The following is a 26923-nucleotide window of genomic DNA, read 5'->3' as shown; positions in this document are numbered from 1 at the left end:
CCAAGGAAAGTCTGGTTTAAAAGGAATTAAGAGGATATTGCAGTGTTTTTACAGGATTAGTTTAACTGAGATCTGTGCCACAGACAGCGATGAGCCCCAACGCTGCTCCTCAGAAAGAAGAACCTGTAAAACAGATCTCACAAATCTCTGTCTTATCCAAGAGTCAGTTATTTCCCCCAAATAGCTTGGCAAAGGCAAGCTGTTTCACGGTGCCAGATTAAAACTATCTTCCTTTCTCAAGAGCTCAGCTTTCGTCACCCAGACTCCATGTACCACCTAAATCAAGAGCCACAAGATGGTACTTGTCCTGGGGAGCTGTGATCCTTGCTGCAGCGGCTGGGCATTTATTCTCATTAAATTCCCCCAAACCCTCTTCCACACAGAGATGCAAGAGCAGAAAAATGCCCCATTAACCATTTTTGAGGCCCTGCCTCATCTTCCGAGTGAACAAGGTCTGTAACAGGTTTTGTTTGAATTCTCCACCTACGTGGCTTTTTCTTTTTTTAATGCCTGGCTGCCCAAGTGCAGCTGCAGGGCTCAGCAAAGCAAGCTTGACTTTCAGTCTTTGAATTGGTTTTAGACCTAAAACACCTGAAATCCTGGTGCTAAAAATATACCCTGCCACTTTCAAGAACTAAAAAAGTGGCTAGTAGTTGCATTAATTTACCTGTCAGCCCGGCTTTAGTGTCCCTATATGACTGCCAGTGAGCTATTTCCCACTTTAAAGAGGCATGTTTACTCATACTTTTTTTCACTTTAAGTCTTAGCTTATAGTCTGCCATGACGGGGCCATTTAAAAAATAGCACCGTGCTCTCCTGCAGCAGTTTCATGTACTCCGGTTCCTCGCAGCCCTACAGCTGCATGGGTTTCTGGGCAGAGGCCCATGGATAATACCTATTTCTCTAAAAATCCTCTCAAAAATGCCAAGGGGTGGTCCAGCACTGGGATTTCCGGACCTGCAAATGGATGTGGCCCCATCCTGCTGGCCTCGAGCACTCCAGGGCTGGTGCCTCCCACCTGGGTTTGGGACAAACCCTTTGGTTACGGATCCTGTCCAGTCCAGAAACATCAGGACTAACCAATTTGAGACAGAAGGAAGTCCCAGGATTTCTACTGTATGTTACAGCCGGTATATACTGGGTGGTCCAAACAAAGCTCAACAAGCTTGGTGCTCTTGGTGCAGCTCCAAGGAAGGTTATGCAGGTAAGCCTTAAAGAAGGGGAGAACCCGGTGTGGTTTTGTTCCTGCACACCTAAGCACTGCACTTGCTCCTGAAAAGGCTTGGGATGTGCAAATTTGGTAACTAGCAGTTTGAGAACAGTGTGGGTGCAAGGTCCAGCCATGTGACTGCAAGCGCACTTGCACATTGCCTCCTGGATGGGTACCAGCTCCCACGCTGCTGCGAGTCTGGCAGCACGACGAGTTCTGCACCTACTTCTCCTGGTGCAAGAGCTGGCCCTCAGAGTGAGATGTTGTGATCTGGGGCCTGAAAATGCCCCTGAAGCTGCCGGTGTATGTACAGAGCCACCACCAGGGTAATCAAGCCGCTGTGCCGAGACCTCAGCAGCCACCTCTGGCGGCACTGTCTGCCTGTCCTGACCCTCCTCTGCTGCTGGATACCCCAGTCATCCTAATACACCCATAAATTGCTCTTATCCAGGATGCAGTGGCAACTGAAGGACAGCGAGATGTGACTGTTCACACAGCGGTTTGTTACCTTCTCCAGGAGTCCCGCATATGGTTTTCTCTCTGAAGTCATATCAGGATTATCTTTATTATTCATACTTCCTCTGAGCAAAATGCTTGGTTTTAAGGAAGGGACTCACGAACTGGGACAGGACCTATGTGACTGGGAGCTGAAGATGTACATGAGCATCCAAGCCAGCCCATGAGTGCAGACACAAGCTCTGATCTAAGCATGCAAAGCAGCTCACGCTTGAAGTTGGGGGTCTGGGACACCACGCAGACACTGGCTCAGAGTGTTGTTGCAGATCCATCCCGGCTCCATGTTACCACCACTGCTGCACCCAGCTGCAGGGTGGATGTGAAACCTGGCTCAAGCTCAGGATTTGTAAGCAGGAGTATTTCAACCTGCAGATCACCAGTGCTTCCCACTCCCCCCTGGGCACCAGCCCAGTGCTGGCAGACCTCAGCACGACTGCTATAAGCAGTTTTATTATCACACAAATATTGCCATAGCATCTGGCAGCCCCGTCTTCAGGCTCAGTGGCATACCTAGAAGGCAAATTACCCAATCTCAGCTTTTTCTACACATGTTTAAGGCCAGGTTCATCTTGTGTCACTCTAGGCTTTCTGCCATGCAAATGCACTGCAGTTCCTGAGGTTACAAGGCAGAAGAGATGGAGGACTAAAACTGGAGTAATGCAGCGAGGGGAGCAGGCCAGTTGCAAACAGCATTTAAAAAATCTTGTATTCTAGCTCCTTGCCTGGGAGTTGTTGTGGAGCTTAGCGGAATTCAAGCAAAATCAGACAAAAGCTGCAGAAGGCACATCTCCAGCACATATGTTGCAATAAGCCCCATCAACAGGCGGGTATCACCCCAGCATGATGCCATCCAGCCCTTGAGGAAGACAAAGAGTCAATCAGTGTCAGTGTGGAGTTACTCCCCGCCCCGGGACACTCTGGCACTGCGTAACACAGGCTGCATGGTGAGTCTCAGCGTTTGCTACCTCTGTAGCACCCCTGTGGTGGTGGGCTTAGGTCTTAGGTGGTCTTAAGAGGCAGCTTAGCTGTAGAGGCAGCCTCTGTGCTTTATCGCCCTGGCATGACACAGTCTGGAAAAACAGCAGCAGATGTCTGCCTGGTGAGGCTGAGGAGAGATTAACGTGCTCATGGCCAACGGGGGAGGCAGCGAGGGGCACGCTGGCTGTTGGGTTTCCCAACACGGTGCCTTGCACAAATGTGTGAGCTGTGCCACCTGGACAGAGGCATCAGGAGGAGAGACGGCAGAACATCTCCCGTTCTTGTTACCTGCAGAAGTAAATGGGTGAGAAAAGAGTGAAAAAAACATCTCTAGAAAGAGTAATTCAGAAACTGGTTAGTTCAGGCAAACCAAAAATTGGTATTTCGGTTTGAGAGCCAAACTGTAAAAACAATTGTTCATACAGTTGTCCCTGCAACCGAGAGGGAAAGCAGCTGCAGAGGGTTTGGAGGTTTTTTTAACGTGAAACCGAGTAGCGGAAGTGTGAACAAAAACCTTGCAGAGACGAGTTTTTGCATATTTACATGTAATTAGGAGACTCTTGGCAAGGTGTGCTTTCCTAAGTATTCCCCTATCATTTCTGGGACCTCTGATACCAGCTTACAAGAGTTGCAGCCTTCGGTGCCTAACGATGCGTCCGGTGACTCTGAAGTGCTGTTTAGGGACCACGGTCCACTCAGGGCTGAGTCAGACCCCTGGCGCAGCATCCCGGGGGCCTTGCTTCCCTGTCCCGGCTCTCACTCTCTCCCGGTTTCAGTCCCTTCGAGCGACCCTGCCAGCAGGGCTGCTCCCCACCTCCCACCCGGCTTCACCTCCACCCCGGGAGCACATCACCCACCCCACAAAGAGGGGCCTGTGCAGGAGCCGGGGCTCACGCCGTAACGAGAGGAGTCATAAAGCTCCTTTTAAGCCAGGCAGCACAAAGCCGAGCCTGTTAGGCCGCAGGTTGGGGGCCGCGGCCTGCCCTCCCTGCCTCTGCCAGGCACTGAGTCATCGCCACGACGCGGGGCTGCCAGCCCAGCGCCGGCGAGAGGGGGAAACCTGCCCTGCTAACCGCTGCTACAGCCACAACGTGTGCCTCCAAGTACTGCTTTTTCCCAGAGATGCAAATAGGAAATATTGTGGAAAAGACTCGGGTCTTCCAGGGAATGGGGCAGCCACGTGGAAGGGGTCATGTGCAACTTTCCTCAGGTTTGTATCTTCTGCCACAGATCCCTTTCAAATCTCTTTTTGACATAAAGAAAAAGCAAGGGTGTCTACCTGCTTCCTTTTACAAGACGAAAGAGGGAAAATGGAAGATATTTTCCAGCTTGCAACATTCACGACTCTCGCAGTGAAGGCTTCTCCCTCAAAGGCTTGGCGCTCAGAAAGAAATCTCCGCTATTGTCTAAAGCAGCACAAATACAAGACACACAAAGTCTTCTGCCCGCTGACAAAAAAATTGTAAGAAAGAAGTGCGTCTCTGCACTTTTTCAAGTTTTTAAAGCACTTTCATGATTCTGAGTCCCTCCTTTTTTAGAGACTCTGAGCTGGCAGCGAAGCGATGCTCACGGATCAGAGGCTTTACTAGTGCCCAAGGAATCAAGGTGTTGGTTCTCTTTAGCACCCTTGAAAAGTACAGCCCAGTTCCCTAAGGGTAAATGGAGATGCAAGCCTCCTGAGGAGATCTGATGTGTATCATTTGCAGACAGGGAGGAGAACTAGAGATACACATCATGATTTCAGTCTACCATCTCTTAAGTCACAGCGGTATAAAACTTAAATGAAAAGCAGAAAAAAAGTGGGGAAAGGGTCCTGCTCAGAGCCAGGGATATGAGATGGGTTGGAGAAAGACACTCCCGACTCCTTCACCCTGCCTGTGCCCACGACCCAGGTACACACACTCTATAAAAGGCCAGTTAGCACCAGCAGGAAAGCGCAGCAGCCAATTTAAAATTGAGGGAAATAGGAGACTTGGAGCCAAAAACATAAAGCCCTTGAGCACCTCACCTGCACCCAGCTGTGTGAGTTCAACAGCTGGGAGCCCGGGGCACTTGCTGTTGCGAAGGTTGAGTCACACTCTTAAATACATCCCAACTGGCTGGTTTCGCTTAGTAATTGCCTTTTTAGCTCAAAGAAGGAAAAACAGGGGGTGAGGGGTAAGACAAGCCAAACAGCTTAGAAGTCTGCAAGTTGAGAGAAAAATAACCGGCACAGGAAAAAAAGACTCAATGCAGGCAGGAGATTCATCCTCTCCATTTATTTTTTGTCTTCCTGACTCTGCCTTTCCTCTCCCTTTCTCTTCCAGGTTATTCAAGGCACACTGACAGCACACCCTCGGTCAGTGTCACCCCGATGTCCTTCTGAGAGTCTAAACCCAGGGCAAGCACCAAGGACTGATTTGCAAATTAGCATCAGTGCTGCACAGGCTGACAAAGACTTCCCACACCTCTGCCCTGTGCTGAAGCCAAATGCACCCCATTTCTGTCTCCATAGACATCGTGGGCGTTCTCCAACAAAGAAATGGTTTTTCGTCTGACACGCTGGCTAATTGTGCCGTGATCTCGCCTGGGCTCACCCACGGGTCCCGTTCTTCTTACAAGCATCACAGATTTTAGTATTAACATCCTTGGTCACAGCAGGCAGATCAGCTCCAGCTTTTACGTGTGTGCTGAGCTGAACAACACGCGTTTTGCTCTCCAAGGAAATCCTGTGGTCTTGACCGGCAAGCAGAAGGTTCTGAAGGGATGAGCAGACTTAATCAGTACAAAATGGCTCGGCCTCTCATGTAAGGGTATGCCAGCACATTTCAGCCATGCCAACCCAAAAGCTCCAAAGATATAAAGGGAAGGGGTCAGATTCTTAAAAAAAATTAAATAAAAAATGCCAAGCCCTGCAGCTACTGCTGACAAGTGGAGAGAAGAGGCTCCCCTTCCCCTGCTGGGGCTGGCCGGTTGCCTCTGCAAAGGGGATGGGTACCTTGGCCACATCAGGGCACCCCAGAGATGCTTGCTACTCAGCCCCCAGCCAGCCTTGCATGGAGTAGCACCAGGCACTGCCTCTCCACTGCCCAACCAGCGACCATGGACAGCCCTGTGCCTCTGCCGAGCCTCAGGTCTGGAACTTCATACCCCCCCTCCTTTTTTTTTTTTTCTCCCCTTAACTGAATTAGCTGATTTTGCAGGGATGCAGGCTAGAATGGGTGTCACCGATGAAGCTATTTTAAACCAGGCTTCCCTTTGCTTTACAAGGGCCAGCAATTCCCTCCTCCCAGTAGGATGCTCTGCCCACGCAGCCCACAATGCGCTTGATCGCCGAGGCACAATGGGGAGGAAGCACTGAGAAGTCGCCGGGCCGGCCGGGACTCCCAGCGCGGCTCTTGGCTCAACCACCCCTCCCCAGCTCCACTGTTTGCTCTGAGCCCTGGGGACACTGGCCCCGGCTGGGGATCTCCAGCTGCAGGCGTGCCAGCAAGCCTGCTTGAAGATCCCTTAGCCTGTCCATCTCAGCCAGCTGGGAACAGTGTCCCCTGAAAACACATCTGGCAAATCCAAGCTGGATAGTTTCAGGCAGACCAAATTGGGATGTGCCATTGAATAAGCTCCTTCAACAGCACTACAATGTGTTGCAGGCACTCGAGAGCAGAACAACCAGCTGAATCACCCCCTGATGCCCTCCAACCAGCCCTGAGCCCTTAATTTGCCCCAGGTCCAAATTAACGTTGCTGCAGTCCTTCCCCATCTGCAGCTTCTGGAAGTCACTGCGTCCTGCTCCCCGAGTCCTGGCATCTGTCTCTCCCAGGGCTCTTCTTGAACAGCGTTTCCTTGCAAGGAAAAGCCCAGGCGAACAATATCCTTTCCCTCCCTTTAAACACACTCCTGTTTAACTTCATAACCCTGTCAGGGCTGGCTGTGCTTCACAGCAAAGCCATGTGGGTATTCCCACCTCCGGGCAAGGCTTCACCTAATAGGAATGATCTAGGAGACTTTGTAGGGTGGTCTATGCTACGCAGAGCCAGGCAGGGAGAGGGAGAGGGTGGTTTCTCAGATATTTTAAGCTTGCTCCAGGTGAGCACTTGGTAGTCAAGTTTACATTAAAAAATACTTGATTTTGGTGACAATTCTTTCCTGTCCCCGGTAATAAAAAGTCAAGCCAACCCCTACTGCTCAGAGGAGTAACTTTTAACACCTCTCCTTAGAAATGAGCTTGCATATATGTTAAATTCCATGCACACAATAAACACATCAAGTTGGATGGGAAACTGCTCAGGGAACCACGAGGCACCGATGCCCTGAGAGCCCTCACCTGGCTGCACCCCCTGCAAGGACCTGACCTGCAGCCTTCACGCAGCACCAGTATGGAAGGGCTGCCAAGCATCAGTAACCACTCCTGACAGCCTCGCACGAAGTCCTCCTCAAGACGTCAGGACCAATTAGTGAGCATGTAGGAGCCTGGACAGAGAGCGCTCCCCATGTCGGGTGGGTGCATTCTGCTCCCAAAGCAGAAGTGCGAAGTGACCAAGGGACCACGACCCTCGTGAGATGCTCCAGTAGGATCCTTCAGCAAGGATACTCTGCTCCATCACACACCCCTAAAAGCTATGCTTTACCAGCAGGTAATGGGGAAGGACATGCAGCTTGGCAGCCCTGGGTTTGGCTTCCTGCACAAGCAACCAAGTTTTGCAGGGTAAAAGCCACCAACAGACATGAACAGGTTTTGGATCAGGTTTGATGCTGAGAAACTGCAACATTTCTGTCCAGGCACTGCAAGGGAGAATGAGCTGCCCAGGCTTGGCATTTGCTGAAGCCACCAAGGTGAAGAGCTTAATCCTTACCACACAAAGGAGGTTATCGGCTAAGGAGGGAGACACCACCCCCCCAGCCATCTCTCTTCAAAATACCCAGCTGGGAGCTCTCTCTCAGACATAAATGTCCAAGCAAAGTCAGCCCTGGCCTCAGGGATGAACAAACCTGGTCTCCCGCATCCCACACACCCAGAATGTCATTCTGCCCAAGAGGAATAAGAAACTCCCAACCAAAGCGACCAAAACATTCTTCATGTCCCAGAGCACTGCCTCCAACCCCATATCGATTGTTTTCCTTCTTCCACCACTCTCTCCCCTAATCCTTACTTTTCATGCAGTCTCAACCATGCTCACTAGGGATGCCCTGGCTAACCAAGACCTCTTTGGCAGCTCAAGCACTCCCATGGGAGTAGGAAACCACTTCAAGCAGAACTGGGATCTGAAAAGAAGCCATCATCTTCCCCACAGGGGCATGGAGTCTGATGGGACACGTGTCCAGTGTCTGTCTGAGAGCGAAGCCTGATGTGTGGTAGACCTCACCTTACTCTTTTCCAGAGTAGCTGGTACGAGCAGCCTGACTAGGATCCTTGGCCTACAGAGACCTTCCTGCTTGTCCCCTAGGACAGGGGCGGCCTTGTTCATAGCCCAGCCTCCTTGAAATCCTGCTCTTGGGCAACGAGCAGAGTGGCATGGACCTCTCTCCAGCTCTGGTCCAGACGGGAGGGGGAGGCAGAAATTCACCCACCATGAAGATGTGCCCCATGCTGTTCTCATCTCCAGCTGGCTGGAAGTGTGAAGGAAGGACCACAACACAGTGCCTGTCAGCCAGAGATCCTTCCCTTCCATGTCACGTTGACATTGGCAATCATCCTCAGCCTCCCTTCTTCCTTCTTTTTCCTTTCTCTTTAAAAGATTTTATTCCCCTCCCTCATCATTCAGGCCTCAGATCGCCTCTGTGACTCCTTGCTGGGTGGCAGAGGGGCCTGGGTGGGGGTTTGAACATGATGGGGCAGAGGTAGGTTTCTCTGCATGGAGGTGTTTTTGCAAACCAGCCTTCACATGTGTTTCACAACAGGCAGACCACCACCAGCAAATAGTGTAGTAAGTGCCTGTAATCCTGGCCCAGAAAAGACAACACAGTCTGTTTGGCTGCAGAAGGATCACAGGATATATTAAAAGAGCTTATTAAACTCACTTTGGTTGTGCTCCAAAGCGCGTTGAAAGTCGGGGGAGAGTCTCCTGTTGACATGAATGGGTTTTGGATCAGGGTCGATACCATTAACCTGTGTGGTTGGGAGCTGCTGCAAACCCAGCCCAGTCCTGTGGTTATTACCATGCGTGTAAGCTGTCCCTAATAAAATAAAGACGACAAACTGGCCTCCTGTGTTTAATAATCTGTGATGACTAATGGATCGTCTGTGTTTGTTAATATCCATCTCTCACACAGCCTCGTCTTTCTCTAGCTAGCGCCCAGCTTGTCCTTTATTACAGAAACCACAGCCAGCTTTCCTGCAGAAGGTGAATTCCTTTCAGAGTCGCATTTAATTTGCTGCAAGCTATCCCTTTAAATCCAGGCTTTTACATCCAGTTACTCCAGAGATTATGAGGAATGCCTCTGCTGGTATTTCACTGAGCCCATTTAGCCTTTTTTGGACAGAGGGAAGCATCTGAGAGGGAGGGCACATTTTTCCCTCTTTGAATCACAGAAGAAACACCACAGCTCATTCCTCATGTCCAGGCTGCTTAACCCTTCCCATATCCAAGCGGCCCTCGGCCACTCTTCTGATGGCGGTGGAGCCTCTCGCTATCACTTTGCCTGCAGGTCTGAAAGCCCAGGACTCGTATTAGGTACCCCTGGGAAAGAAAGGTGTGGGTTTTTGCCATCCTTTCAAGGCCATAGCCAAGACAGTCGCTCCTACCTTGATCCCGTGACACAAACCACAGCCTGACACACAGCCCCACCGCTCCTCGCACTGCGGGGCCCTACGCAGAAAACCCAGAGATATTCTTCTCTCTCAGAAACAAGGAAAGAGTGTTTTTTTGCTTCCCACTCGTTTATCCGCTGCCACAACAGCTGGTCTCCACAGGCTTACTGTACAGCCCTCCGGCTTAGCTCGGTTTTCAAGTGCACTAAATTTGCATCCACGCCACATGAACTACGCATTAAGCCTGCCCACACGGCTGGCAAAGACTCCGCTGGTGTAAGTTTGGCTGCAGGGACTGACTTTCTGATGATCACAACATTGCTAAGAGATTCCCCTGCACTCTCGTCCTCCTCGTGCTCCCATGGGATGATGTGGCACGCCAGATCACTGAGCTGGAGAGCACGGGGAAGGTCAGAGTACAAGCTGTGCGACTTGAGTTTTATGTATACACAGAAGGTGTCCTAAGTCATTTTTTTCTAGTGTTTAAAACCAGGTTAAATTATCCATGTAGGCAGAGCCAAGGGTGAAAGCAAAGCAGATCACAACTTCTCTCTGCCACAGCCCGGAGAGTGAAGAAAGCTGGTCACATTTTTACAATCGTAGATGCTGGGGTTCTTACATGGCGTCTTTTAAGTTAAAACATTCCCTGAGGTGACTTCAGGTAAGCTGACCTTTAGATGTACTTTTTTAACTGATATGGTGATTAAGATGCTTGTTTGGTAAAAACTCCACTCTTAATGAAAAGAAAATCCCACATAACAAAACACTGACAACATCAAAGTCTGACAGATGTGCCTAGTTGGAAGGCTGCAAAGTGAATTTACGTAGCAACAGTTTTACAGTGAAAGAAACAATTGATTTCAGATGCTACAAACTGTGGGGACTTAGAGAATTATCACATCTCAGCTGAGCCACGTAAGCATCTGCACCTGCACTCCCAGCAGTGGAGAAGACCCAGTGATGGAGCAGCACTGCCTACCCCGAGACAGGATTACACCCGGTCTCCCGTCTCAGCAGGCTGTGCCGAGACAGCAGGAGAGCATCTGAGCGCTCAAGCTACACATCCACCATCAGTAATACAACATCTGTGCACCAGGCCACTCAACAGCATACATTTCGTCTCAAGTTTTGCATGAGGACAACATCTGATTTCTACCCAATTAGCCATGGCGATAGAGTTTGTGCGGGAAAACAGGCAGTACATGGTCCAACGTGCGGTTAGCGGGCAGAGAAACAGGCAGCTCCTGATGCGGCACAAGGGTCTCCAGTCAGCCAGCCAAAAATATTTAACAAATCTGAACCAGAAAAGTGAGTTTGCATCGGTCATTACTGCCTTGCATCATGGGGCTGGGATATATTTTGATGTGGTTACCAGGAGCCCTGAAACCACAAACTCCAGTCCAGGGCATGAACATCGCAAAGGGCAGGAGGCGGCCCAGAATTTGCCATGTGATGAGCAGCATCGTTATCATTGCTTCATTCGGGAGAGCAGGGCCTTGAAATCTGGTTACAGGAGGACCGCACAGATGAACAGACAAACCTCAGCTTCTCCAACATACTTCCAGAAAAGCGTAAGAGCCTAAGGAACTTAAAATGTGACAGTGAAAAAACAGCATGAAAAAAGACCTATGTGGTTTAACAGTGCCCAAGATGCAACGACAGCAGCCATGCAAGGGGATAGCAAAACATTTCTAAACCAACCAGAGGTATTTCTGCACTTGTGATGGTTTCTGCACCCTGGTCAAAAGGACAAGCATATTCTGTTTCCCTTGGTAGCTTCAGCAGCCTCTGCGTGTGCCAGGACTTACAGCCACTTCACCAGAAGTTTAATGTTCTCCTTGTCATCGTGCCCGAGGTCAGGACCCCTTTCTGCAGCACTGTTCAAGCACGCACGGCAAAGACAGCCCCTATCTCAAGCAGCTTACAGGCTGAGAACAGATGGGTTGTGTTGTAAGGAATTAATTGGTAGCCTTCGGAGGAGAGCAGAGCACAGCAGCTGTTGACACAAGGTTTCTTTGCCCAGCACTGAAATACTTTTGCCTCCAGGGAGGAGCATGGCAGCTGCTTCTGTGGGAATCTGCCACGGCTGGAGCGGGTGGTGGCAGCTTGCAGCAAGATGCCACAACATCCCAAGAAACTGAGGGCATCTCAGCCCAGACATGAGCTGGGTTTTGCGTTGCCGAGAAGCACGCATTCACATGTTCACCAAACATCTACTAGGGCAGAAAATACAGAGCAGTTTATTCCTTACCTGTAACTGAGGCAGGGAACACATTTCTAGTGGGTCGCTTGGCCACATGCAAAGCCCACAGGGCTCGGAAGTAAATTTCCACCAATACTACAGGCCTGGTTTTCCAAATATATCAGAGATCAAATGGATGAGCTACTGAAACACGTCTGGGGTGGGTTGACCCAGGCTGGAGGTGAGGTGCCCCCCGAGCTGCTCTATCACTGCCCTCCTTAACTAGACAGGGGAGAAAGAGTGTAACAAAAGGCTTGTGCATCGAGATAAGGACAGGGAGAGATCACTCACCAATTACCATCACAGGCAAAACTTAGAAAAAATTAATATAATTTATTACCAAGCAAAACAGAGTACAGCAATGAGAAATAAAATCAAATCTTAAAACACCCACCCCCACCCCCCTTCTTCCTGGGCTCAACTTCACTCCCAGCTTCTCTACCCCCTCACTCCCAACGGCACAGGGGGATGCAGTCAGTTCATCACACATTTTCTCTGCTGCTCCTTCCTCCTCAGGGGGAGGACTCCTCACACTCTTCCTCTGCTCTAGCATGGGGTCCCTCCCAGGCAGACATTCCTTCACGAACTTCTCCCACAGGAGTCTTTCCCATGGGCTGCAGTTCTTCATGAACTGCTCCAGCGTGGGTCCCCCAGGGGGTCACAATTCCTGCCAGCAAACCTGCTCTGGCGTGGGCTCCTCTCTCCATGGGGCCACAGGTCCTGCCAGGAGCTTGCTCCAGCGTGGGCTTCCCACAGGGCCACAGCCTCCTTCAGGTGCCTCCACCTGCTCTGGTGTGGGGTCCTCTACGGGCTGCAGGTGGAATCTCTACACCCCCTCATCCTCCCTCCATGGGCTGCAGGGGGACAGCCTGCTTCACCATGGTCTTCACCACGGGCTGCAGGGGGATCTCTGCTCCAGCACCTGGAGCACCTCCTCCCCCTCCTTCTGCACTGACCTTGGTGTCTGCAGAGTTTCTCACATCATCTCCTTCTGGCTGGAAAAGCTCCTGCTAGTTTGGGTTTTTTTCTCCTTCTTAACTCTGTTATCCTAGAGATGCTACCACTGTCGCTGATGGTCCATCTTGGAGCCGGCTGGCATTGGCTCTGTCAGACACAGGGGAAGCTTCTAGCAGCTTCTCACAGAAGCCTCCCCTGTAGCCACCTCGCTACCAAAACCTTGCCACGCAAACCCAAAACAAGGCCAAAGCGAGGCAGATGCTATGTCCCTGTCAGTGAGGCTCAGGCACCTAATTACCTTGTGCTCCTTGGGAAACCCCAGCTCTCTCCTCTGAAGACATGCAGAGACACTAATATGTGGTACGTGAGGGAAGGTGCTTTCCCAGTGCTTTCCCTTTCAGGAGTAAAACAAGGTCTTCCATGAATATTGAAGCATTGACGTGGGATGCAGGCAGCCAAGAGATTCATGCCTCCCCAGTTCCCACCACTTTTCAAGCATGGGTGCAGAGCAACCAAACTGAGAAAGAAACAAGGAAAATAAAAACAATGAACAGGCATAGTCCTTCTCCACATCAAACTGCGACATCCCTTGGTGGGTCTGGCTGGTCTGGAGGTGGTGGCAGCTGTGCTGGACAGCAGATATACATGGCCTAGGGAGGGGTAATGGATTAACTCAGCTCAATCATACTAAAAAGATGCTGCCCAGCATAGGCAGAAACAATCATGTTTTCCTATTGGAGAACAAGAGGAGGAAAGGTTACCACCTCCAGCATACTCTGGGATCTCCTCAGGAAGAGGAGGACCTGCTAGAGAATGGCAATAGCACTTCCAGCTCTCCCCAGGGGTTTCCATGCTTCCTTTGATCTTAAATAAAGTGAGGCTGGGGAGATGTAGTTTAGCTACAGCAGGCAGGAGTCCCTCTGAGCCCCACACAGTGCTGTTGTGGCCTTAATTACCATTTCCTTAAATCATATGAAGGCTACAGCCCTTCTTGCAAGCAGGTTTTATTGCCCTGGTGTGAAGGTGGTTGAGGGAGCCAAATCTGGGGCAGTCACACAAGTACCACCCCCTGGACAGCCTGCTGCACGCTACCACCTCCAGCCATGTCCTGGCTGTGTCTGGGAAAGCATTGCATGGCTTCACGGGGCTACGAACCAAGACACACATGCAACCAGGCTGGAGATAAACTGGCCTTGTCTCATTTAACAGGATGTGCAGACTGGACCTTTTGCACACATGCCAGTCCCTCCTTCCTCACATTCAGGCAAGGGAGAGGAGTCAGTTCCTCACCCAGGTACCCCCAGGTTGAATCCACAAGGAAGGAGAGAAATGGGGAGAATAAAAAAATTTTTTTTAAAAAAAAGTCTTCTCTCCAGTGCCCTGAGACAGGCAGGAGATGTGGGCAGAGTGTGGCCAGACTTGCCAAGACAGAACTGTCAGCTGTCCTGTACAGAGCCAGAAGAGCAACAGCCCATTTCTGAACCACCAGTACCTCTCCTTTCAACCCAAAGCCATTAATAAAACTGCTATTACACTTCCTAAGGAAGTGGGAATACACAGCGTGAAAACGTGCGAGTAGAGGAGGCAGGGACTTAACCAGTAAAAACGCCAGCTGATTCCTGCCTCTTCAGGGGCTAACTCTGGCTAATCCCCTTCTGCTGCTCCCTTCCCTTTCGTGAGGTCATAATAAAGAGTTTGACTCCCCACCACCGTTACACTCCTCTAACAAGGGCAAGCATCTCCCCAACAAGTTGATCAGAAAACAGAACAACATCGGACTTGGGCTGGTGCATCATTCACACTCATTTTGGCCAATTCTGGGTGTGGTTGAGGGTTTGGGGCTTTCTTGCCCTGAAATATGCTGTTACCACCTGCAAGAGCTGGTGTGCCAGCAGAAGCAGCAGCATATTTCTCAAAACCCTTCTCTGATGTCTGCCCTATAGCTTTTCAGACAAAACATGCCTGTACCCAAAAACCTACAGCAGTTCTCAGAAAGTCCACCTCCCTTCTCTGACCACAGCCATTATTTCACAAGCAGTGTCAGCACCAACACCTAAGCCATCAGTTTTGCCAGGTTATTTTTAGCCTGGGTCAGTTCCCTGCTCTGTGTTACTCCTAGCCCCACAAACTGATGTCGTGGGTAAACAGGGAAGCAGGAACAGGGAGCATTGCTTAAGCCTGTATTTCTGCAAAGAGAAACATTTGGCAAATGCTTGCCAAAAAGCTTCTTCTGTTTGAGCATGGAGAGGGTGGATATTCCTGAACAGCAATCAGGAAAAAGGCTGGGAATGAAACCCTGTCAAGCAGACCCTGGCAGAAGTCAGCGGTATGTTAACACCTGGGGACATAAGCAGGGATGCTTCCCTTTGCTTGCGAGGGATGTGGTAACAGAGTGCTCCCTGCAGCATCAGCGCTGGAGCAGCCAGCCCGCTTGGGATGCTTGACATGCTCCAGGCTGCTGCAAGGGTGGTGTATTAGCAGTCCACTCACCAGCCTGTTTCAAGCCAGCTTTGTCCAAAGACTGCAACGTAGGTGAGCCCTTAGGGTGCATCTTACAGCTTTTACAGTGATTGCAGCAGTTTAGTTACTTTCACTGTGCCTGGCTTGTCTCCCCCGTTTTCTCCCTTTTAACACCTCAGAGTGGGATTAGGAGAACACCACAGTTTGAGAACTATCAGATGCTTTTTGGTATGGTGGAATAAGGTATGTCTGGGTTTTTGGGGGGTGATGGAGGATCCATCAGGAGGGAAGAGGGCTTTAAGTCAGAGCAGATCCTTGGTCTAATCCACCACACAGCCATTGATGGGGCAAGGCTGGGCAAAAATCATGTGGGCGCTGACCCTCGCGCTGTGGAACCAAAGCGGTGTTGACAAATCCACACACATGATGGAGGGGAGAGTGGTATTCAGGCAGGGACAGCTGAACAAGGCCCCCATGAACTTAAGGCTGCTGAGACCCCAGAGGGAACCTCATATCAGAGCCCCATCATCTCCCTTTGCTCTACGCAGCAGCAGAAACCTGCCCATCGCACTGGGAGCGGAAGGGAAAGCAGCACCTTGCAGATCCCAGAGGGGCTGTGGCTCTGCAGGAGTGCTGGTGGGGGATGCCTGCCCACCTGCCCTGCCGCTGGGCGATCAGGCTACCGCAGACCCACAGTGAGTCTTAGAAAACAGAAACAGTAAATCTGTAACCACTGGAACTGGTTGACTCAAGAAAGCATTAAAAGATGAGAGATTAGACACGTCCTTAGTTTATGAAGAGCCCTGTTCTTTGTAGTAGCCTACAAACACTGGTCCTTCAAACCAAAAGCACCTCTTGTTTTGCGGTCAATTGCTAGATAAGCTCAGCGCCCCATAAATCCCCAGATGAACACTGCTGAGACGATGCCCCTTGGCAGCATTACACAGCAGAAGGAAACACTGCTGCTTCCTTCACTTTGCTATGCCACAGTCCCACCAAGAAGCCTTCCTACACAGCTCCCATAAACAGGCGGAACAAAATTAATTCTTCAAACATCTGCTACCTTCTCCATGTGCAAATACCAGGCTGCCGATGGACGAGGGAAGGATACAAATATTTACAGACAAGGCAAAGGTGGGAGCTCTGCCAGACATTGTGTTTGTGGGTGCTGCCAGGCAGCACGCGGAGCTGCCAGGGTGCCTGTGGCATGTGCCTGCTGCAGAAACAGACCCAGCAAATCCCAGATTCAGCAGCAAAGCATTTTTTTCTTGGGCTGATTTCAAGGCATTTGGCTTAAAGCAGAGATGCTGATCTGGACACAACTGAGGGTGGGGGAAGCAATCCCACTACCCTGCCAAGCAATCACAAGCCCTGGTTAGATACACAAGGTTCTTCAGCACACCAGCCTTGCCACAGGCCAGCCGGCTCACCACAACACCCCAGGCCAGGCATCGGTGCCACGACAAGCCTGCTGCCTGGCCGGAAAGGCTGGCACCGCTGCAGGAGACAGGCAGCCACAGGAATCCCCTACCGCCACACCTCCCAGACAACACCAAACACCCCAAACACCCTCCTTTAGATATGTTCAGTCTCTGCCTTGTTCAGCAAACCCCACAGCTGGAATATCCCCCTGCCCTCACACAGACCAACAAGGACAAACCAGCCTTCCACTGGATCAGAGAGAGGAGACAGCAGTTTCTGGGCTGGCTGGAAAGGGGAACCATGACTATTAGGATGGTCCCTAGCATGGCTTCAGCCCATGCCAAGTAGCTTCATGCTGCAGGTATCCTAGATTTGGGAGACAATACAGGTCAGACAGCACTTCCAGCAGGCAGCACAGACGTGGCTACCCTGTTCTGGGGGTAATTTAATACCATACAGACTTGGCCAAACCTAGCCATAAACCACTCCTGCACACCTTTAACTTCCTTATGGCAATGTAGCCCCCTGCATGCTCATTTCTCCATCTAGAGACCTAAGGACAAGAACCCTGGGGTGGGTGGACTCTCTTTCATTCCAGTTTTTGCAGGCTTGTTCATGAATTCCTCTTTGATCTGACTTTTGCAGCCATCCAAAGCATCAGGCCAATTTTCTGGGGTTTCTCCTTTTTCCAAGGCTGGAAAGCAAGTTGTGGTGATGAGGGGAACACTGGCCAGGGCAGCAGAGCCTGCCTTTGATGCTGAACAGGGAGAATTTCACCCAGCCTTGCCTCAGTAAAGGAGCAAATTCCTCCCAAATTTACAGCAGGACCCCGTAGTATGGAAACACGCATATTAGGGAAAGAAACTCTCCTACCTGCTGCAGTGTCCTTGTCACAGATGATCACTCTCCACTTTCTACTTTTCATTCCCCCACCTAGCGCTGTGCTACAAAAAGCACCTCAACGAAACATGCCAAGCTATTTTTCCAATTCCTGTCCTTACCAGCCCCAGGAAATCAGCCGTGATATTGCTTTCACATATCAGATTTCTGGCCTCGCTCATTCATAGCAACAAAAACCATATGGTGAGAACACATCCTGCATAGTCCAACGGGGAGGCACAGGAGGCCTAACCAAATGGCCAGGCAGGAATACATGCCATGGTGGAGCCCACGGGGAGGTTCAGGGCAGAGAAAAAGGTTTTCTTTACCCTCTCCTCCCACCAAGCAACATAAGCTTGTCCTCCATATGGGCACTGAGTGGCTAGCACATGTACACTCATCAGCCAGCACAAAGGTCATGGATATGGAGACATTCATCTCTATGTGCTTTGATGAGAGGGCTTAAGACATGTTATTCCTGCAGCCAGGGGATCCTCGACTTATTCCAACATTGTAGGCAGCACTAGTTGTCTCCTCTCCATTTTCCCCTCTTTCAATTTGTGCTCGTTCACTGTAGTGCTGCAACTCTTCTCCTTTAAGCATCCCTGCAATTCCAGGCCAAGGGGATAAACCTGTTTTCTCTGGCCCAGCTCTGCAGAAGTCTCTTTCACAACTAGCGCAGAGACTGTCTGCAGGCAACTGAAACCCTGGCAGAGCCTCCTCCTTTCTCTACCACTCAGCGTGTATCTGGCTACAAATCCCTGCAAAGCAAAGAGCCCTGAAGGTTCAAAGGGCTTGAAAAGTGCCTGCTCCAGGGCAATTGCTTAGAGCTGGGATCAGGACTCCTCTGCGCAAGGTGTTACACAAACACTAGCAAAGGCCATTGCCTGTCTTGAGCAGCTTTGCAGCTGAGATTGCTGAGCAAGAAAGAGTGCTTTTTGTAAAGCCAGTGTGCTCATGATGTATCCATGCTACGCAATACACTCAGGCTGTGGTTACAGGGACAGAAAATGCCTCTTCTGCAGAGCTCAGTAGGCTTCAATCTGCTCCCAAACCCACTGATCTGCCCAGGGCATTGACTTGTTGCCCAATTCCCCACTGCACGCCCTGGGCAAAGTAGCTCAGACAACCTTTGCCTGCACGTCAGTGTGTCCATCCAGCACAGCACTTTCCTTGCCTCCTTGGGACAGCAAGGGAAGCCATCTCTCAGCACTGAATAGCCACATTACTATGCTCCTGGGGAGTGCTGAAGCTGGTGCGTACTGCCAGACCTCTGACCAAATTTGTAAGGAACCAGCACCCTATGTCATGCACAGGGGACACTATGTGGGGGACAGCCACTTGCCCACCTCTACCCTGCCTGCTTTGTTACACCTTTGCAGAGCTGCACAACAGCCACTTAAACAAGGATTGTGTAATTTCAGCACAGAGCTCAGAGTCACTCGCTCAGCAAACACATCTCCTTGCAAGACTGCCTTATCTTGTGGCTTTGGTAGGCACAGGGTATGCCCGCACTGGCATACCGGGGCAGAGGGCACCCTCAAGGCTCCTGTTTCCTTCTCTGTTGTGCTTTCAAAAAAACTGGTCCCTTTTCATACCTCCTGCAGCATCCCCAATAGCGCTCTACCTGTCCAGCCCACAGGGGAGCTGCCCAAAGACCCCAGACCCATTGCTCCAGGAGCAAGGAGATGGGCTATCTGCTTTGCCCGCTCCCTAAGCCACGTTGCAGGTCTCTTATCTGCACAACCCACCTTACAGCAGTTACCGAACGCCAAGCAGGAATATTCACTAGCACAATGCTAACCTGTGATAACATGATTCCTACATCCTTCCTGCAATGGGTGGAGCCAGGGGAAGAAAGAGGGGAGGAAGCTGTCACCACCTCCATCTTTCACCAAAGCAATCCATGTATCACCAGCTATCAGTCAGGGCGCCTGTCCTCCCAGTGTCCTTGCTCCTTTTTTAGCTTCTCTGTAACCAGAGCCAGGTGGTTTATTTACAGAGATGTCTCCACTAAGACACAGGGATGTTTGTCTCCCACAGAGGACTCCCTGTCTGCATTGTACCTCCCTCTGGTTGTTGCGTGCACCAAGGAAGCTTTGGCGGTTGAAGGCTTGCATACTCGCGTACCACACGGCTTCTATGATTAACCGGTTTCTGTAGACTAAATTACCCTGCCTGAGGAAAGTTTTTCAGCCAAGCATCATCTTTCTTCCTTCCACGCACATCCTCCAGCTTGCAATTTCACTCAAGTAGGCAAACATTACATGCACAGTTCCAAGGATAGCAAATAAACATTGCATCTTCCCTCTTCCCCTCTACCCAAGGCTGAGCCACACGCAGCATCCAGGTGCCACATTACATTTTGCACTTGGTTTAATGCAGTCCAGAGGATTTTCTAAGCCACCCTCTCCAGAGTCCCTCAAAGGGTCTGACAAAGGAGAGTTCATAGGTGTGTGCATCCATAATGCAAATGATGGGAAAATGCACCCATCGGTCCTTTTTTTTTTTGAGCATTGGCCCCATTGGCATTGCCTCCCTCCTGCAGAAAAACAAACTTTAGCTGTCCTTTTTGCCAATCCTTGCCACAGAGGAAGGAGACACTGTCCTGGGGTCTAATGTGAGAGATGATTCATTCGCTCTCCCGAGTCATGTTCCTCAGCCTCTTCTTTTAACAAAAGGATGGCCTAGTCCCTCTAGAATATAAAAGACAGACTTCATGCTGCACACAGTTGCCAGAATGGTTGTCACTGACAACCAAATTGAAGATCAATAAGACCATCTCTGCTTTCATTTATTGCCTTTAATTCCTCCCTTTGCACACACGTAAGGGACAGCCAGGGCTTTTCTTTTTCACGTTGTCTTGTGAGTGGTTTCCACGTCACCTTGCACGTTTTACAGGCCACAGAACTAGAAACGCCATGAGGACCAGGCAGCCTTAAAGAAACCCAGCCAGGCCCTACACCAACAGGCCAAATGGTGCAGCCCAGACCCAGAACACCAGTCCCAGGGTCGAAGCAGGCTTCCTGCAATAGATGGATGCAAAGCCTAAAACACCCAGTCTCACATCAGGGCAGAACCACCACATCATGTCAAGGTGAAGACATCTAAAACACACGCAGACAGGTACTGATGGGAAAATAAAGCAGGACAAAGGGTGGGACTTGACTTGTGCAAATATACCTAGGGAGGGCTGGTATAGAAAGGAGAGGCGGCACTCTGTGGTCAGTCATAAAAGGAAGATGTGAATCAGGTCACTGCACGTTGAGTCCAGACGGACGTCAAAGCCTGCCGTATTCAGGGCTAGGCAAACACAGCCAGAGCGCCCTATCAGTGTAAATCAGCCTTGCATTCATGCAAGTCAACACAACGATGCCAGGTTACATCAGAAGACACTGTCCCAATATGAGAAGAAACACTGCAAGAGGGTTGTTTGAACTAGGATTGCATCATTCTGCACTGCATAAAAGCTGGGCTGTGGCAAATCCGGGAACAGCTGCCAGGGAAATCCTGGAGTAGCTTCAAGGAGGATCCAGGATTTTAACCCCCACAATCACAGCCCTGGGATTTTGACACTGTTCCCATCACACTAAGCACCAAAGGTGCCTCAAATCCACCCAAACCATCCCTATGAGCTACTCCCAAGAGGTATCCTCAGAGGCCTTGCTGCTGATTTAACACCACGCAGCATTAGGAATAACACAGCTCAGTTAAACATAAATGAAGTACCACACCACGTTAAAAGCAACAACAACTGGTGTACAATGAGAAGTAGAAGAGTGCAGCTCCCTTTCCTCTCCAGCTAGGACACATCTCCCATAACACCATGGTCTACATGCAGGAATATCCTCCGGAGCCTTGAAACAGCAAGTTCAGTTTCGCAAGTATCAGCACAAAAAATGGCCCAGAAAACATTGCCAAGCAGAGGTTAAAGCTCACCGAGTTGGACGTGGCTGTCTCTGTTTCTGTTCAGTACCTAACACAACTCAGGACTGCAACAGTGTGGACAGACAATGGGACAGAACTAGACAATTGACAAACCCGTCTCTGGAGGAAGGGAAAGTCCTGATCCAGTGGTCCATCAATAACCCCTGGTGTGCACCAGTGGTAATCTGCAGACCACAGGGAAGAAGGACAAGTGCTGGTGACGAGGCTAGGTATTCATGCGTTGCAGCAACCAAGCAGGTCAACCTTTATACAATTTGATGATGTTAACAGTTTTGGCTTGACAAAGCTGATTAACCCACCACAGACTTGTCTGGTCTCAACTCCTGAGGGAACTGGGTCCTCTTGCAGAGCCTGCAGTGGAGAGATAGTGCCAACATATCCTGAAAGATCTTCCTGAAATCTCACCTCTTCCTCATCTCATAAGGGCAGGGCAGCTCTAAGCATCTAGGTATTTGCAGGAACAGATGGCCAGCTGCTAGAGCTGCACGGCCCAAACTGCCCTTCCCACCTCCAGCAATAGCAGCCAAGATACATCTCAGATTGCAAGGCAGAGAACACAGATCCACCACAGCAGAGATGCCTCCTTCTCTAAGAGGTCCAAGAGAAGAAAAGGCAGAGACTTTCCTCTGCAAACAGTCAAAGGTAACAGGAATAGAAGGAGCTGCAGAGTTAAAAGGACGAGGCAGATACTGTAAATTTGCTAAATATCTTACTCCCAAGCGAAAATCCCTCCTGCTTCTCACACTAATCAGGGCACTTAAAACTAGTCCTAACCAGCTGCTCCCACTTCCTTTGTCCAGCTCTTCTTCAAATACACAAGCAGCCCACTAAGAAACCGAGCAAATATGTGCAAAGATTTGCAGACAAGAAAACGAGACCTTTGGAAAACACCCCATAGAAGCAAGTATCCCTCTCCCAGCACAGAGGCAGCTGTGCTTTACAGTAGGACAGTTTCCAATGTTTTCCTTCTCTGTGCAGACGAGGGATTTCCTGTCCTCCATGGCAACAACCTTGCATTTACTGAAGGAGGCTGTGCCAATAATCTCCACAGCAGAATGAAAAATTTTAAAGTGGCACTGCCTGAAGCTCAAGGCTTCAACTTGCTGATGTTTTCCACACCCGTGGTCCAAAACCACTTTTCTGCCCTCCTTAAAATATTTGTGAGTGGGGAGTAAGTCTTCAGCACTGCACTGCCCACGCAAGGGGAGTTATTTCCATCACTAGTGCCTGCGCAACTAATTTTTCTGTCACCAGCCACTACCACCTCCCAGCAAGACCTGTCTATGCACCTTCCAGAGGACAAACTTTTTCTAACAACAGTTCCTATTGAAGTTCAAAAGTGGTTCCCATCACGCAGACAGCCTTGCATTTAGATGGCCCAGGCCTTCCTGCTGCAGGTTTAGAAGCAAAGAGTGCCACTGTCCTGAAACGGAAGCGCTCACTGAACGAGTGCCAGTCCAATGGTCTGAAAACACAGCTGAGCTAAGCTAAGCCTCCCCAGCAAGGTCTCCCCTCTCCATCCCCTCTGAATCGCCCTTGCATAGGCCTACGTGCTTCTCTGCTCCAAGAACACAGATTCAGTGCACTGACTTGGCTAAAAGCCTGTCTTTGTTTTGGCCTATCTCATGCCATTTTAGTGAGTTACATCAGCTTGGCACGAGGCCACGTGAACATCAGGACCAACCCAAGGGATGCAATAGGAACAAAACAGGAGGGGAAGTGAGGCCATACCCTTTCAGTGGAAGCAACCTCGTGATGAAACTACATCCGCTGCTGTCTCAAATTTAACTAGACAACTTTGCTAGAACATCTCTGCTAACCTGTTCATTAACCTCTTATGCCTAAAGAAGTTTTGTTTAGCAAGGACTTCAAGGAAGAGCAGTTCAAGAAAGAGCTAGAAGTCCCTAAGTAATACCAAACCTGAGGCATGTTTTTGGGCTGAGCCACAGGTGCAATCTAAACCTGTGTTGTTTTACAGAACCAGGCTTTTTTTTTTTTCTTTTCCCTTCTTTCTTTGTTTTTTTTTAGTTTTAAATCCCCCAGAGGGGGAGCAGAACAAACTTGATCCAAACTAAACCAGACTTAATAAAGCAGGACATTGTTTTCAAAGCAGGTAGTAGGCTAGCATTAAACAGGAACCTTAAACTTATTTTTTTACCCTTATTTTATACTAGTGAATCAGACTCTTGAGGTGTTTTCCCACACAGAACAGGCTTAGGAAAGATTTAAGTAACAGCAAAGCAACATTAAACACAAACAGGAAAGGAATGAGAATCCCTTGACTGATGGTGAAGGCTTCTACAGCCCTACCTAAAATGTTAGGGTGCTGCAAGCAGTAAGCGCACATGATCTGGCCACCGCACTCTACCATTGAGCACCAACAAGAAACTAAAGTGTCATCAGAGAAGCACTCACAATGCATTTCCACCTGCTTAGGACTCCACCACCCTCTCTTGCAGAAAGTGACCTTGCAATTCAATTTCACTGCCAAGTAAAACAGACTCACAGAAGAGAGCACTGGAAGTCATTTAAACCGACACGTTTCACTGCATTGGAGTGGAGGCAGAACACTCATACTAGCAGTTACCACGTCTCCACAGAAGAGCAGTAAACCGCAGCCAAGGGACAGCCAAACTAAAATCACAAGCACTCATTTGACCACTTCCAGCAGTGGTGGATTGAGACAGCAGGAGCCCTGGAGTGGAATTTCAGATCAAAGTTACATTTCTGGCTCTGACAAAAATTCCCCGTGGAACAACAGGCAAGTCACCTTTTCCACGCCCTACCTGAATGCCCTCCCCTGTAAAATAGGCACCGTTCTTGCTTGTCTGTTCAAGTTACAAAGCAGTCCTAGCAGGGATTATTTTTAGCACGCAAGCACAAAACCCCAGCTGAGCTGGACTCTGATCTCAGCTGGGCCTTCTCATTGGCTTCATAATATAAAAAGTAAACAAAAAGCAAGGCTGACCCCACAGCACAGCTCAGCCACCAGACAGCATTTTGATAGCAGATGAATCGCAATTTTCATAAAACAGCGAGCTGCAGGTCAAAAGCTGGAGCCAAACAAAAATCCGAGGGATTAAAATGGATCATTAGTGCCTGTATTCATTCATTGGTGACCACTGAGCTGCAGACTGACAGATTTCAAAGCCGTTTCAGATATTCCATTGGCACCAAGCAATGATGCAGGTGTTTAGGAGCACAAGTTTAAGTCAGTCATAACTGCGCTCTCAGACATAGCAGCAAGTGCTGGGATAGCCAGAAAGTACTGAAAGCTAAGTCCAAGAACGTGAACTCTGCAGAGCTCTTTGCTTCACAGCATAAACGAGTGGCTCCTCCCAATCTTTTGAGAGAGACTGCAAGTGCCAGAAACTATTAATACCTGCTGAGAAAACCTTCCCAGCTCCACGTTTTCAGAAATACACATTTGCTGCTATCAGAAGTGTAGCAAAAGGCCACAAAAATGCTAGAGGTCAGGACCTCAGATCAGAGCTCCCCTACAGAGCATGCAGTCAAGAACAAACAGGATTGAATGGAGAGGAGCTAAATAAGTTGGAAGCATGTTAAAAAAGACCTAGTCATGATGAGTCTTTTTAATTAAAACATCAGTAATCACCCCAAAATAAATCAGACTGCAGCTGACTTTGGCCCCCAGTCAGGTCAGGGTCTTGAGCAGAGTTTCGCAGGCTTGTGAAGCCAGTCATAGCTGCAGAACCATTGCAGGAAGCTCAGACCCAGCAACAACTACCATAAAGGGCCCTTGCTCTTCCAGGCTTTCTGTATCCAAAAGGCACAGGAGCCATCCTCTGCTGGGTTTATCAGCCTTAGCATCAGTGATGTGTCTTCCTGGAACCATGAGTACTTGCATAAACTAGGGCAAACCAGCTCTTTAAGTACACTCGACCCTTAATCATTCCCTTTCTATGGCTACAAAACCCTGTTTTATTGCACCACCTGGAATCACAATCTTGTGCAACAGGACACATTTATGAGCTTCTTGTATCCAATCAGGTTGGTTCCCATCTGCAGTTTTCCAATATCCAGAAACTGCCAACTCCCTAAGTACAATTGCCACCTGTTTCACCCACCCCAAAGACACTCTCATTTTAGTTTGCCTGACCCACTGCAAATGCCATACCAAGACCACAGCCTTCTGCATCCAGCTATCCTGCTGCTCCTCTCTCTTGGGTTTGTACTGTGATCCAGATCCACTGCACTGCACTCATCTCAGCTGTTAGCTCTGCTCCACTGGAAGCAGCAAGCCAGATACCTGCAGCACCCAAGGACTCAGTTCTAGTCCACCTTGCTCGCAGCATCCCAACAGTCATCATCACTTCTCTGTAAGCAGAGATGTGCTACTGCTGTCCAAGGACACAAATTACCTTACTCTAATGCTGCGCACACAGATGGATTCCTCAGGATCCATGCTTCTGCTGAGAAAACGAAAGACATCTGCTTCTCCCCTGGATGGAAGAAAAAAGCTAGACTCCAAACTTACCATGTGGAAGGGAGAGAGCACTGTATCCTATATAACATCCTACTAACAACCCAGTGGCTGCATGCCAACAGAAACATTTTCCCTTGGAAGACAGTTTATCTATGTTATCTCCCATAACACAGGCCACAAACACAGCACCAAGGTACAAGCAGGTGCACCTCTGTTACCAGTTAAGAGAATATGTCCTGACTCCAGGCTGGAGAGTTGTACCTGCTGAGCTGCTACTGGGAGAAGCCCTAGCTCATTTCAAGGCAAGGCAAGCTACATTAGCAGGGACCTGCTATTTAAACTCTTGGAGGGAACATGGCTGGAAGGGATTGCATAGAACTAACCTAAGCACTTGTGCTGCAGGCCAGTGGCATGCTTTACCTCCAGGTAGTAGCAGCATCTGCCTTCATCAACACTACCGCTAGATATCTAACAAACCTTAGTAAACTTGGCTAAAACATTATTTTTTCCTCTGCCCTCATTCAAATGGACAGAGAAGAACTGACATCTGATGCAAAGAGTGACACACCACTCACCATCAGTGACAATGCTTATGCCTGTTCTCAATTTGCAACCCATAAACCATAGTAACAAGCTTGTAAAGGTAAACTGTTTTACAGATGCAATCAGTAAATATACACTAGAGTCAATCCTTGTTTGAGACATCTATGAAACTCTGCTCCCAGCTACAAGGGAAGTCATGTCCAGTCATGTTGTATCAGTTAAAGAAAATTTCTGTCCTTCCTTATGAGCAGGCTCCTCACATATGCAGCTAGTTTCTCTTATATATCAAATATGTCCAGCTGCCAGTAAGAAACTGGAGTATGCAGCAGCCTCTCCAGTACTTCGTTACAACTCAGTCTGAGGGTAAACATGTGCAATTAGTTATCAGCAGCTGTCCCAGCCTGCCACCCACTGGCCTCCAGTAATAGGATCTGGGCTGTGACTAGTATTTTCCAAGTCAGACATTGAAGTTGACTGTGATGCACTCTACTGGCATAGCTGACACAAAACAGCTTCCTTCAGAGCTAGTGTTACTGGCAGAGACTGCCTTATAGCTACCATTTCTTGCTGCTATTGTAAATTAACTACAAGAAC

General features: G+C 49.5%; 1 protein-coding gene and 1 long non-coding RNA gene across 4 annotated transcripts in view; one reads left to right on the top strand and one right to left on the bottom strand.

Moving 5' to 3' along the window:
* MGME1 (mitochondrial genome maintenance exonuclease 1) overlaps positions 1–26923 on the top strand; it is a 215286-nt gene that overhangs the window by 158629 nt on the left and 29734 nt on the right. The gene's annotated exons all lie outside the window — the stretch shown is intronic.
* LOC142601138 (uncharacterized) lies at positions 1116–19892 on the bottom strand. Of its 3 annotated transcripts, XR_012834754.1 has the most exons (4): positions 9426–9667; positions 4713–4832; positions 3984–4110; positions 1116–2992 (listed from the first exon to the last, which is right to left on the bottom strand). It is a non-coding gene; the product is annotated as an uncharacterized LOC142601138 (long non-coding RNA). The 3 variants fall into 3 exon arrangements; XR_012834753.1 differs by lacking the exon at positions 9426–9667 and adding an exon at positions 17386–19892 and having other exon boundaries at positions 3984–4832; XR_012834752.1 differs by lacking the exon at positions 9426–9667 and adding an exon at positions 5281–5509 and having other exon boundaries at positions 3984–4832.

This window comes from Balearica regulorum, chromosome 3, assembly GCF_011004875.1.
Source record: "Balearica regulorum gibbericeps isolate bBalReg1 chromosome 3, bBalReg1.pri, whole genome shotgun sequence".
Lineage (NCBI taxonomy): Eukaryota > Metazoa > Chordata > Aves > Gruiformes > Gruidae > Balearica > Balearica regulorum.
The sequence above is the reverse complement of the archived record's forward strand: the minus strand, read 5'-3'. Positions and strand labels throughout refer to the sequence as shown.